A 12,408-nucleotide genomic window follows, 5' to 3' on the forward strand; every position below is an offset into this window, starting at 1 on the left:
CATCATCTGCTGGATAGATGCAGGGAATACCAAGAAGCTAAGGGATGGAAGGATCACATAATAAAAGGTCTGTGGGTCCCTGAGATATCAGGAGGGGAGAAGCAGCACAGTGGACAGTAACCACCAGCATTAGCCTGTTTTATGAGTGAGAAAAGTACTTTAATGTTGTTAAGCCACTGATAATTTGGAGTTTATGTTGTACAGCAATGCTCCCTGAATGACACATACTATTTTCTTGAAATATCCTTCCAACTGCTTTCTCTGCTCTTAATTTCTGGAATGTTGATTAGTGAGGTATTAGATTTCCCAGACTGATTTTTGGCTTTCTTATTTTTTCTTACACTTTATCCATTCCTTTGACTTTTCTGCTCACTTCTGGTAAGATTCCTTTGTAATTTTCTTCCAATCATTCTACTGAAAAAGTTTTGGAGGAGTGAGGCAAAGTGGGAAACTATCAAAAAGTCTCAAGAGCATTTTCTTTTTTATTCTTCTTCTTCTTTCATTTTATATAGTTTGTTTCCCTTGTCTCTGAGTATATCAATTATAGTTTTTTAAAGGTTTTTTGGTTTGCTTCTTATATCATGTTTATTCCTCCCCTTTTTAGTATTAGAGGATATTCCCCCAATGTTTTATGATCCAGGCCTGTCATACTTTTTTAGACTTACCCTGGAAATCTGATTGAAAGCTCTATGTGCTGGCTGGAGGGGAAAGCAGCAATGGGTCTCAGCAACTAGTGGGCTTCTCTGTAGGATGATTGGATGGTCCATTGCCCTTTTTAATTGGATGACTTCCAATTATGTGCCATGGATTCTCAACTTTGGCCCTGATTTTCTGGAAGCCATTCAGGGGGAGGAGGTTGTGGGGGTGGAGGATGGGGTTCTTATCATTTAAAAAAAAAATTTTTTTTTAAATTTATTTCTCTCACCTTCCTTCCCCACCCCCACCCCATTGTCTGCTCTGTGTCCATTCACTGTGTGTGCTCTTCTGGGTCTGCTTGGATCCTTGTCAGCGGTACCGGGAAGATGTGTTTCTTTTTGTTGTGTCATCTCGATGCATCACCTCTCTGTGTGCGTGGTGCCACTCCTGGGCAGGCTGCGCTTTTTTGGCACAGGGCGGCTCTCCTTATGGGGCACACTGCTTGTGCATGGGGCTCCCCTACATGGGGATACATCAGCACTGCACGTGGGCCAGCTCACCACACGGGTCAGGAGGCCCTGAGTTTGAACCCGGGACCTCCCATGTGGTAGGTAGATGCTCAGTCAGTTGAGCCAAATCTGCTTCCTCCCATCATTTTTATGAACATTTGCATTTCACCCTCACCTCCATCTTAAGAGGTGCTAAGTGTTCCCATATCTGGAGCCTTTCAATGGAATAAAACTACTGGTCTTTTAGGATAGGGGAGATTTGATTACCTGGTGGAAAAGCTAAGGATAGGTTGTGGAAGCAGGGCAGGGTTGGCAAATTGGAATGCTCGACACTCCCAGGATATTACAAGTCAAGTGATGTATTAGTAGTTCCTTTGGTCAAGACATGGGAAACACATGAGAGAGAGTAAGAAAAGTGTTGTCTTGGGTACTATCTAATTGTCCTGCCTATAGGATAGAAGGAACACAGCTACAAAATGTAGAAGGAAAACATGGATTATTACAGTACCTTACTTTGGGGTTTCCCTCAAAACAAAATCCAAGACTATTACTTTAGTGGAGTTAATTTAGAAGATGATACTTGGAAGCAGAAGTGAGGGAATGGGAAGAGTGAGATAGAGAAGGGAGAAAGACCCCCCAAAAAATGAGTTACTGAGTTGGTACTGTGGGCATCTGGGGCTCAATCTCTGGGAAACTACATAAAACAGATATCAGAATTGTCTCATTAAATGACATGGAAATGGATCATTTACCTATTGACTCTCATTGTCCTATTTTTTTGAGGGTTGTCTCCAGGGGCTTTAACTCCCCCCTCACACTTCAAGGCATGGCTGTTGAAGGCCTGAAGGGCCTCCCACTGCTTGGCAGAAAGCCCTGAACAGTCAAGCAAGGAGATGCTGACAGTGAGATGTGGGATGCTGGCTAGATGCATGGAACGCCCACCTCAACTACAGGAAGATGGGTTAGGCTAAGAGCACATAGCGAAAGATACCATGATTATCTGCCACATGGTGGCAATGGAAGAAGATGACATAAGTGACCAAATACAAGAGAGATGCATTTGTGTAGCTCAAGAGGATCAAGGTCAGAGAACCCAAGCAGAGATCCTCCAAGGAGCTCTCAAAAAGGCCCATATGACAAAGAACCAGCTTTAAACATCTGCCAGACATCGAAAGGCAAAGTCAGTTAAGAAGGAACCAACTCCATTATTTTCCCATTCCCTTTACTGTTCCTTTTATGCCCAGACTCTCGAGTGGTCTGGCAAATACACTGGAGGCTTGAGAAATTCAAGTCCTTGCCCCCTTTCCTCGCTGCAGGCTTCAAGCCTGGGACAGGGAGGAAGTGCTGCCTTTAAGTCAAGTTTAGAGTTTTCATTAATATCTTGGTTGTACACTGATTTCCAAACCAAGAATGCCTGCAACTTTCTAGAAGCTCAAGGGCTACATATCACCTAACCATGAGCAGAAAAGTTTTCATATCAGGGCAGGGGACATTCAATCCTTCCAAATAAAGTTTTAGAGGAAATGTGAGAGATAAGAAATAAAGTTGTATTTAGATTGCATCATCACTTGTCCTTGTTTGACCCACATGCATTAGGTAATTTAGATGAAATAAAATCATCTTATTTTCCCCCTGGGGGACCATATTTACAAAAATGAAAAGATGATGCAGTACACAGTAGACAGAAAGTTTGGCCTGAGGTATGAGAATGAATCCATATCCCACCACACTGCTCACGAGGTTTGGAGTGGCTGGCCTGCTTATCCCCCCAGCCTCATGGAATACTCTCTTCCTTAGATTCTACACCCCAGTCACATTGCAATTCTTTCACTTTCTGCAGAGCACCATAACGTAATTCTTCCCCATTCCTCCATATTGCTGTTTTCTCTCCCCCACCCATCTTCTTTTTTATGCTCATCTAACTACTATTAGTTATCAGACCTCAGCTTAAATGTGGCCTCCTCCAGGCAGACCCCCCAAGCAGCCAAGTTTACATGGCATGTCCTTCAGATGCTGACCTAAATATTCCCTGTGCTCCATCCCTTGCAGCACCCTATCAAGACTACATTTACTTGTTTCCTTTGCTGTGCACTTCCTGCCCTCATGCACTACCACAATCTCTTAAGAGACAGTCTTACTGTTTTACCTCTTCAGCCCCAGAAGCCGGCATAGTGCCTGGCACAAAGTAGGAACGCACTGTCATCTAAATTAATTGTATGTGGATTTACATGATGCATCCAACAAATGTATAAAACTTAAGTCAGAGATTTTTAAAAATTAGCTTTATTGAAAAGAATAAAACAACAAGCTACTGACACTATCCTGGACAATTCAGGATAGTATATAACCCTCAAGAGAGGCTTTCTCAAAGTGTGGTCTTCAGACCATGAGCTTCGGTATCAGCATCACCCCTAGAAGCTTGTGAAAACTGCAAACTCTCTGCCTAAATGCCAAGTCAGAAACTTTGAGGAAAGGGACTAGCATCTGTATTTTGACAAGCCCTCCAGGGGATCCTGATGCACACTCAAGTTTGAGAGCCACAGCCCCTAATATTTGGAATACTCCTCACTGCAAAGTGCTTAAGTCATATTTGGATGGAAGAGATGGTATGTCTATTAAAAAGTTCTGAAAACTGAGACCTATATGATCTCTTTCTCCTTGTTGTCATTCAAGTTAACCAACCAGACTAAAGACTGTGCAACACAGTCCATTAAAGAGGACACAGCTGGAAAGGATTACAACCAAGCAGTGCTGTCAACATCTAAAACAATCTCCAGGTGTGTGTATCTAGCACACCTGGCTAGGAAATAGCAGGATTACTTGCTTCATTGAGTTCTACATTTTAACAGTCTGACATTTTAAACTGCATGGCTGGATTTTTAATCAGATGGGCCTCTCTCTGTACCTATCTTGGCATGACAATTTGCTTTGTGGGAAAGTTGAATTAGCAGAGGTGTTAATCCCCAGATTTGGCCAAGTGGAGAGGAGGTGACATGTGAAATGTATGGCCCATCCATGTGTGACCTGAGATCAAAGTTTCTGGTTGGACAAAGACAGTGAAGAGCCCTATAGAAAGCATCCTGAACCTTCAATGGTATTTGCTGATTTCTTCACCCAAGGGAATTTTATATCTTAAACCCCTATCAAGTTCAAGGAGATGTAAGGTCTTGTATCCTGGGCCCAATTCTATTTTTTTAAAAGATTTATTTATTTATTTCTCTCCCCTTCCTCCCCAACCCCAGTTGTCTGTTCTCTGTGTCTATTTGCTGCGTCTTGTTTCTTTGTCAGCTTCCGTTGTCAGCGGCACAGGAATCTGTGTCTCTTTTTGTTGCATCATCTTGTTGTGTCAGCTCTCCATGTGGGTGGCGCCATTCCTGGGCAGGCTGCACTTTCTTTCGCACTGGGCGGTTCTCCTTACGGGGCACACTCCTTGCGCGTGGGGCTTCCCTACGTGGGGGACACCCCTGCTTGGCACGGCACTCCTTGTGTGCATCAGCACTGCCCATGGGCCAGCTCCACACAGGTCAAGGAGGCCGGGGGTATGAACTGTGGACTTCCCATGTGGTAGACAGACGCCCTAACCACTGGGCCAAGTCCGTTTCCCCCAATTCTATTTTAATCATAAGGGTCACCCAGGAGGACCAATGCAGCAGACCTAAGACACAGGAAGGAAAACAAATTTTAAATGGAGTAAAAAGCAAATCAAGAAGAGCCAAGGAAATGAAGGAGAAAGAGTGAAAAATTTTCAGTTCAAATAATCAAGAAAATGTGCGAGCCATACTGCTGAGGAGAAAAAGAGAGAACAGTAGAACTTCCCACCACCTTAGATGCCAAAGACTCTCTTCCTATTCTCTAGAGCTACACTGTCCCATAAGATAGCTACTAGCCACACAAGGCTATCTAAATTGAAATCCATTAAAGTGAAATAAATTGAAAATTCAGTGCCTCAGTCCCACAAGTCACATTTCAACAATTAAATCCTTGAGTAGGAAAATGAACTCAGGAGTTACTGAGATATGAAAGGAATTAAGAGGAAAACAAAACCTTGAAGCCAATCTTTTGGGGTCAGATGAGTCCCTATGATACTCATTAGCTATTAATTAATAAATGCAGGGAATCAGCATTCTTAAGGGAAAAGCCCACTTTTTACAGACAGAACTTGGGAAAAACAGGAAGGCATTCCTGGGATGCAAGAGGTGAAGCTGAGAGCACCTGGCAAATATTATGTCCCAAGACGCTGCACTTATCAGATGACAAACACGCTGAGCACACAGTGTCAACATATCTCTGGGACCACTCCTTGGCATTAATGACTTTAATGGCTGATTGGCTTGGGCCAGTGTGACAGATACATCTCCTGTAGTTGGGAAAAACTAGAGAAATCAGCATTAAGTTTATCATTGACTTTAATAGCATCTTAGCCACAAAAGCTCACCAATGCTGGCATTTGAACTCCATTTTCATCCTGGATTTCCTTTAGTCCAACTATTTTCAGGAATTGCATATTCTTCCTTCCTTCCTTCTGTCTGTCCATCCATCCTCTCTATCTTTCTCTCTTCCACTTTTCTTTCTTTTTTAAAGACTGGAGGTGAAGAGGCTTGCTCTTTTTAATTAGATAAAACAGGTAAAGAACAAGAAAATTGACTCACTCAGGGCTGTCTTAATTTCCTCTGTCTGAATATATCCCCTCACAACCACCAGAATGCCTTCTCTAATGACAAACTCTTTCCTGCTGTGCCAGATTCCAAGATTTTAATCTTTGTGAAGGGCCATGCAAATGTTAGATTTGTAAGTCATATGCAGTTGTTCCAAGGAATTTTTATTGAATTTCATTGGACATGCAGGTCAAATGTAAGTTCTGGCTTTTATTACACACTATAACGTCCATGTTCCAATTAGTTCAACAAAGAAAATTTTGGTCCAGTACATAGCAGATAGGAGGCAAGACCACCACGTAAGGCTTTACTGGTTGTACACTGCACAATTCCAGGGAGACCCATTCACCAAGTCTTTGACATGAATAGTGTCCCCTGGAATTGAGCAGTGTACAACCTGCTCAAATGTTCATGATATCCCTAATAGGGAGCTTTCTATAGAATTATCCTTGATTATTTCTTATAAATACTTAACAAGAATTAAGTATTAATTGGTGTTTATCCAGGGAAGCGGATTTGGCTCAACTGATAGAGCGTCTGCCTACCATATAGGAGGTCCAGGGTTCAAACCCAGGGCCTTCTGACCCGTGTGATAAGCTGGCCCACATGCTGTGCTGATGCATGCAAGGAGTGCTGTGCCACACGGGGGTGTCCCCCACGTAGGGGAGCCCCATGTGCAAGGAGTGTGCCCACAGGGAGAGCCACCCCACACGAAAAAAGCGCAGCCTGCCCAGAAGTGGCGGCACACACATGGAGAGCTAGAGCAGCAAGATGATGCAACAGAAAGAGACACAGATTCCCGGTGCCACTGACAAGAATGCAAGCAGACACAGAACACAGAGCAAATGGACACAGAGAGCAGACAACTGGGGGGTAGAAGGGGAGAGAAATAAACAAAAAATAAATCTTTTTTTAAAAAATTGGTGTTTATCCTGTGTCAGGCTCTGTAGTAGATGCTGGTGCCTAGACTAATGAGAGCTCTGTCTTCATGGAACTAATGATATATTAGGACAGTCAAAGAATTAAGCAAGCACTCACAATTAAAGCATGACAGGTACTATGATACAAAAAATAGAGGGTGCCATGGGGCACAGAGTGGGGAACCTCTTTTGGAAGAGACCAGGGGAGATTCCTAAAGGAACTAATGGTTATTTTGAAATATTAGAGATGAATGGAGATTAGACAGGGCAAGTGAGTGGATATGGTGGATATTGTTGGGGTAGAAGGGGTAGGGGATGGCATGGGTCCCAAGTGGGGAAGATGTTATCTGTACACAGCCACATGAACAGCTATACTTTGTATCTGCTCAGTGAAACTTGTCTCTCATGCTTTGTTCCAAAGTAATCAGTGTATTTCCTGCCCCAGTACACTGGCATCCCATTAAGAGCAGAGTGTATGTATTCACTCCGGATGCCCTGGTATGCTATCTTTGTATGTGATAGGTATCCAAAAATATTGATAGAAAATAATTAAACCATCATCTAACTTAAGGTAAATCATCATGAGATAAGGACTTGGGAATGTTTTTCATGTTTCCAAAATTTCAATTAAGTTAAAGCCATATAGACAGCTAACTCAGGCATACTTAGAGCCTGGCTTCTCTGATTTCAATTGTGCTGTTAGTGAGCATATAAAGAGTGGTTTCCTGACATTGTAGTATGACAGACAATGACATTTAATCTAATAATGATATTTGCAGCCAAAGACCCATGATCTCATGTTTTGATTCCAATCTTATAAACACTTGAAAGTAGCTTTATAGGTGTCTTGGGCTAATTCTGAGAGAGTGTATAGTTCTTGTGCAGTCACTGGAAAGAAAACACAGTATCCTGTTCCAATAAAAGTTTCAGACATGGCAGTAAATCAGGCTCCCTTTTCAGAATGCAACATTAGGCCATCAGTTTGGGCATAACATTTGGTAATATCATTGAGACGCTGAAAGTGATCGTCATAACCCACAAATCTCCACATTTCCAAGGGCAGCTTTATGTTCAAACCAGAACTTGATGATGGCACACCATCTTTTACCTGGTATGGAGAAGACCACAGAGACAGACAGCCAGAAACCTCTTAACAAGATTAGCCTTTGCCTTGACACAAGGGGAGTAGCTTTTCTGAAAGCTCATAAAATATTTTAGTATCTCCACTGATAAAACTGCAGTGACAGTGGGAGAATGTTCTCAAGTGATTTCATTCAGCTTATTTTTTAAAAATTAAGTTATATTGCATTGACCTAACTCAGCTGCACCATTCTTTTCTTTTGTTAGTGACAATATAGCCAGCAACTGTGAGGAAAATTGACCTAAATAAGTGGGCTTTAATAATTTAGGTTACATTTCAAGTTGCATTTAAATTAGAAGATGTTATTTTCAATTTTCTCTTGGCTTTTTGGGCCACTTTAATTTCTCACAATATCTGGCTCCAGAACAGCAATTTCAAATTTGGTCATCCATAACGAGAGTAGTAAAAGTTAGAGAAATATTGGTCTCCAGATTTCTTTAGAGAACAAGTTCAGATTTAATGCTGCCAATACTCCATATTTCTTGGGAGAAATATGCTGGAATCTTTGGTTTTACCTACAGGGATACCCAATAAAAATGAATAAAGTCACCCATTCAAGAGCCTCTCATTTACTTTAGATTCTTATTACTTTAGATTCTGATGATCTTGGATTACATTGTGCTATTATAACACTTAATTTTTCATGGTTTCTCAAGACTTTCAACAAAGCAAATACACTTTCCAGGTGCAAATAATTTTTATGTTAAAGCATAGATATAAATATCTTTACAAATAACCATCTTTATATATTTTCTTTGCACATAGATGTCCAGCGAGCATCTTTTGAAAAAAAAAAGAATGACTAGTTGTATAAATACTTCTCCCTATCATCAGCCAAAATATGTTAAAGCCAGCCCTGACTTGGATAATTTTCAAATAACATACCTCCAATTGCAAAATGCAATTGAAACCACTCAGCATTTTCAGTCTCCTTGGTCCCCAAGTATGTTCTCTTAAGAGTCAGCCCACTTCCCAAGGATGGTCGGTAATGTGACTGTGTAAGGGTTACCTCAGTGGATGGCCCCATTCTCCAGTTCACATGAATTTTTACCCCACTCTGCAGGACCCTCAAAAGCTCCATCCTGTCCCATAGCTGAGGCCTCTTTTTTGACGCTTGGAAATTCAAGGTTCAATCCTATGCTAGTTTCTAGAACCAACACTTCTCATCATTGGGAGGATTTCAGGAATTCTGCTTTAATATCCAAAACATCCCTTCACACACGCCTGGCTGCCATTTTAGCCCTGATCTTACCCCCAGTTCTTCTAACTGGATTTCTTCTTTGTTCTCAGGACAGTCACCTCAATTTGTGGCCTCCTGGCTTGCCTCTCAGGCTTGGTCTGTATCACAGTGATCAGAATCAGCTCAGTCTTCTTAGGACTATACTGTCTTCATCTCCAGGTGGAGGGCAGTTCACCAGTTCAGGGAAGAACCTTCCTGAAATCTCCTGCCTGCCTGCCTGCCTGCCTGCTTGCTGGGAGTGCTGAATGCCCCCCACAGGCTCCTGCCTTTCCTGTCCATGTGCTCCTCCCATTTGTCAGACACTCCACTAGATTTCCTAACTGCTGGTTTCTGTAGTCATGATGGCTGGATATTGTGATCTACCTGCGTGTCAGTCCACACCTTCAAGGACCAGATACTGAGAAGGGATAAAGATTGCCTGTGTGAAAGGAACTGAGATGGGAAATGGAGAAGACTGAGAGAGCATTCCAACTTGATGCCAATCTGACCCAAGTCAAGTAGTGAGGGGGAGAAGGTGGAGACTCCTAGACAGTCCTGTACTCTTAGGAAGGTTCGGAAAAATTAACTGGGGCATACTCAACCAAAGTCGTCCATTAGAGTGGTACCATGCCTGCAGGAATGAGCCTGTCTTAGTATCCCCATTGCCACACACTTAGTAGTTGGCAGGGAGCAGACTGTGGGAGACTGGGCCTTGGCATGAACCCAGCAGTGGGTTCCAGAGCACAGCAGCTGGTGCTCTTGGCCAATTACTGCCAACCTCCCCCCACTCCCCGCCAGGCGCATCCTCGTGGTCATCACAACTGGTTGGGCTGGACTTTATCCCAGCACCTGATGCAGCATTCCAGTGTACCTCCAAGTTCCAGCCACCCACAGCCTGCTTCTTCTGCTGGTGTCAAAAGCCAGCTAGGCCATGCCTTGTCATGAGTAACATTTTCATGTGCAAACTCCTTTGGTATTTCTCAGGAAATTTGTATGTGTTTCTAAAACCCCAATTCCAAGAAAAATTAGTTGGAAAATCAGGGAAATGGGAAAAAGTGTTACAATTATCCTCTGAGAATTACAACTTGACAATCAATATAGAGACATAATTGGTTTGAAAGAATCCACTGATACAAAGTAAAAAACAAGAGCAGAAAATGCTGACCATGAAGTCCAAGATCAAGGTTGGCATTTCTGGGACAGGGACATGAGCACGGAAAAGTGGGCACAATCTAAGCATTCAGCCTTGCTTGAAGCTGTTGCCATGTTATAACTGCATGTTTGTTGCAAATAAAAATATTACAAAGTTTTATGTAGAGTATACTTTATACAAATCATATGATTAGTGCCCCAAGAAATAACTTTTGAAACAAAATAGCTCTGTAAACTGGCAATTTTGACATGTGACTCTGGGCTGTGCTGTTAATCTTGTTAGGAAAGTGGAATACAAGGTTATTTGGATACTACCCAATAATGTAGGCTGGCATTTTCTAGTGTTTGAATATTTGTTATACACAAAAAAGTTCTGTAAATAATACTAAATTGTATACTTCTTAGTTATTAAAAATTTTATAGCCATATTATATTAATAAAGAATACAAAGAATGTTAGAAATATTTTGAGAATGACTTATGATATTCCTAAGAATTCTATTCCTCATTTGAAGTCCTGAAGATTGAAACACTGTGAGATAAAGCTTGGGAATTCACTGGAATTTAGTAGAAAAATGACTGACAAAATTGGGATGCTGCCTTCCCATGCTAATACAGTCAACCCAACCTCTTTAACCAATCAGGACTATAATCTTACTCCTAATCTAATTTTCCCCATTATAAGGAAAATAATCAAATCATACAGGCTTTAATTATAAATCTTCCCATCTAGAAAAAGATAACATGGTTTTCTTTTAAATTGTTTGCCTCTATAGGGTTTGGAAACCACATAGCTAAAAGGAAAAGAGAACTAACATTTAAATAAAAGAAAAACATATCATTTTTGCCATGACATTGTAGCAGCTTTCATACACTTGACCTTTTAGAGCTGTGCCATCTCTACAAAGAGTTATTCATGATTCTAATTCAGCATGGCTTTCAGGAGACCAGAACCAGTTTATGATAAGACTGGCCAATGGGGGAAAGGGTGACAGGGTAGTTCCCACCTCTTCTCTTTTGGTGCTACTAAGTCCCTTGTGGGCACCAGCCCATCATTGTCCATATGGGGGTCTCTCTCTGGGATTTGGAGAAAGCAAGATGACCATGTGCAGGGTCTTTGCAATCACCATCTTCTTCCATCATTTCAACAACTCTGATGGGTGCCCTGGGGCACTCCTGCATTTTACAGAAAAGACACAACTGGGGATCAACAAGTTTCAATAATTCATATTACTGCCACACTACCAGTAAGGATTAGACCTAGGGGATTGTTGGTGTTTTTAGATATAATTCATATACCATAAAATCCATCCTTTTGACATGTGCATCTCAGTGGGTTTTAATACATTCACAAGGTTCTGAACTAATTCCAGAATATTTTCATCATCCCTAAAAGAAACCTGGTACTCATTGGTAATCACTTTCTATTCCCCAACCCATAACCTCTGGCAACCACTAATGTGCTTTCTGTCTCTGTGGATTTGCCATAGAAATGGAATCATATAATATGTGATCCTTTGTGCCTGACTTCTCTAACTGGGTACAAAGTTTTTGAGGGCCATCCATGTTGTAGCATGAATCAATACTTCATTAATTTTTATGGTGGAATAATATTCTATTGTATGGATTTACCGCATTTTTTTCTCCACTCATCTGTTGGTGGGAATTTGAGTGGTTTCCACTTTTTGGCTCTTATGAATAATGCCACTATGAGTATTCATGTACAAGCTTTCGTGTAATCATGTTTTCATTTGTCTTGGGTATACACCTAGAAGTGGAATTGCTGGATCATATGGTAACTCCACATTGAACTTTTTGAGGAAGTGCCAATAGACTTAGTTTTGAACCAAGGTCTGTCTAGAGTCTTCCTACCTCATCAAACAGTCATTAAGACTCTCCCCAAGCCTTGCTGTCTATTCTAAGCACCTGAGGACCTTGAAAAATACACTGAGGCCCAGGTGGCCCTCTGCAGAGATTGGGATTTAATTGGTCTAGAGTGGAGCTCAGACAGTGGTGGTTGTTTAAAGCTCTGAGTAGATCATACTGGGCAACCAAGTCTGAGACTCAGTGCATTTCACTTTATTCATGCCGGGTCTGTGGCCCTTTCAGTTAAGGGCTGCCTCCCTCCTGATCATAAAGAAAAGTAACTGGCTAAGTCAGTCCGGGGAGGTATTCCC

This window comes from Dasypus novemcinctus, chromosome X (genome assembly GCF_030445035.2).
Source record: "Dasypus novemcinctus isolate mDasNov1 chromosome X, mDasNov1.1.hap2, whole genome shotgun sequence".
Taxonomy (NCBI): domain Eukaryota; kingdom Metazoa; phylum Chordata; class Mammalia; order Cingulata; family Dasypodidae; genus Dasypus; species Dasypus novemcinctus.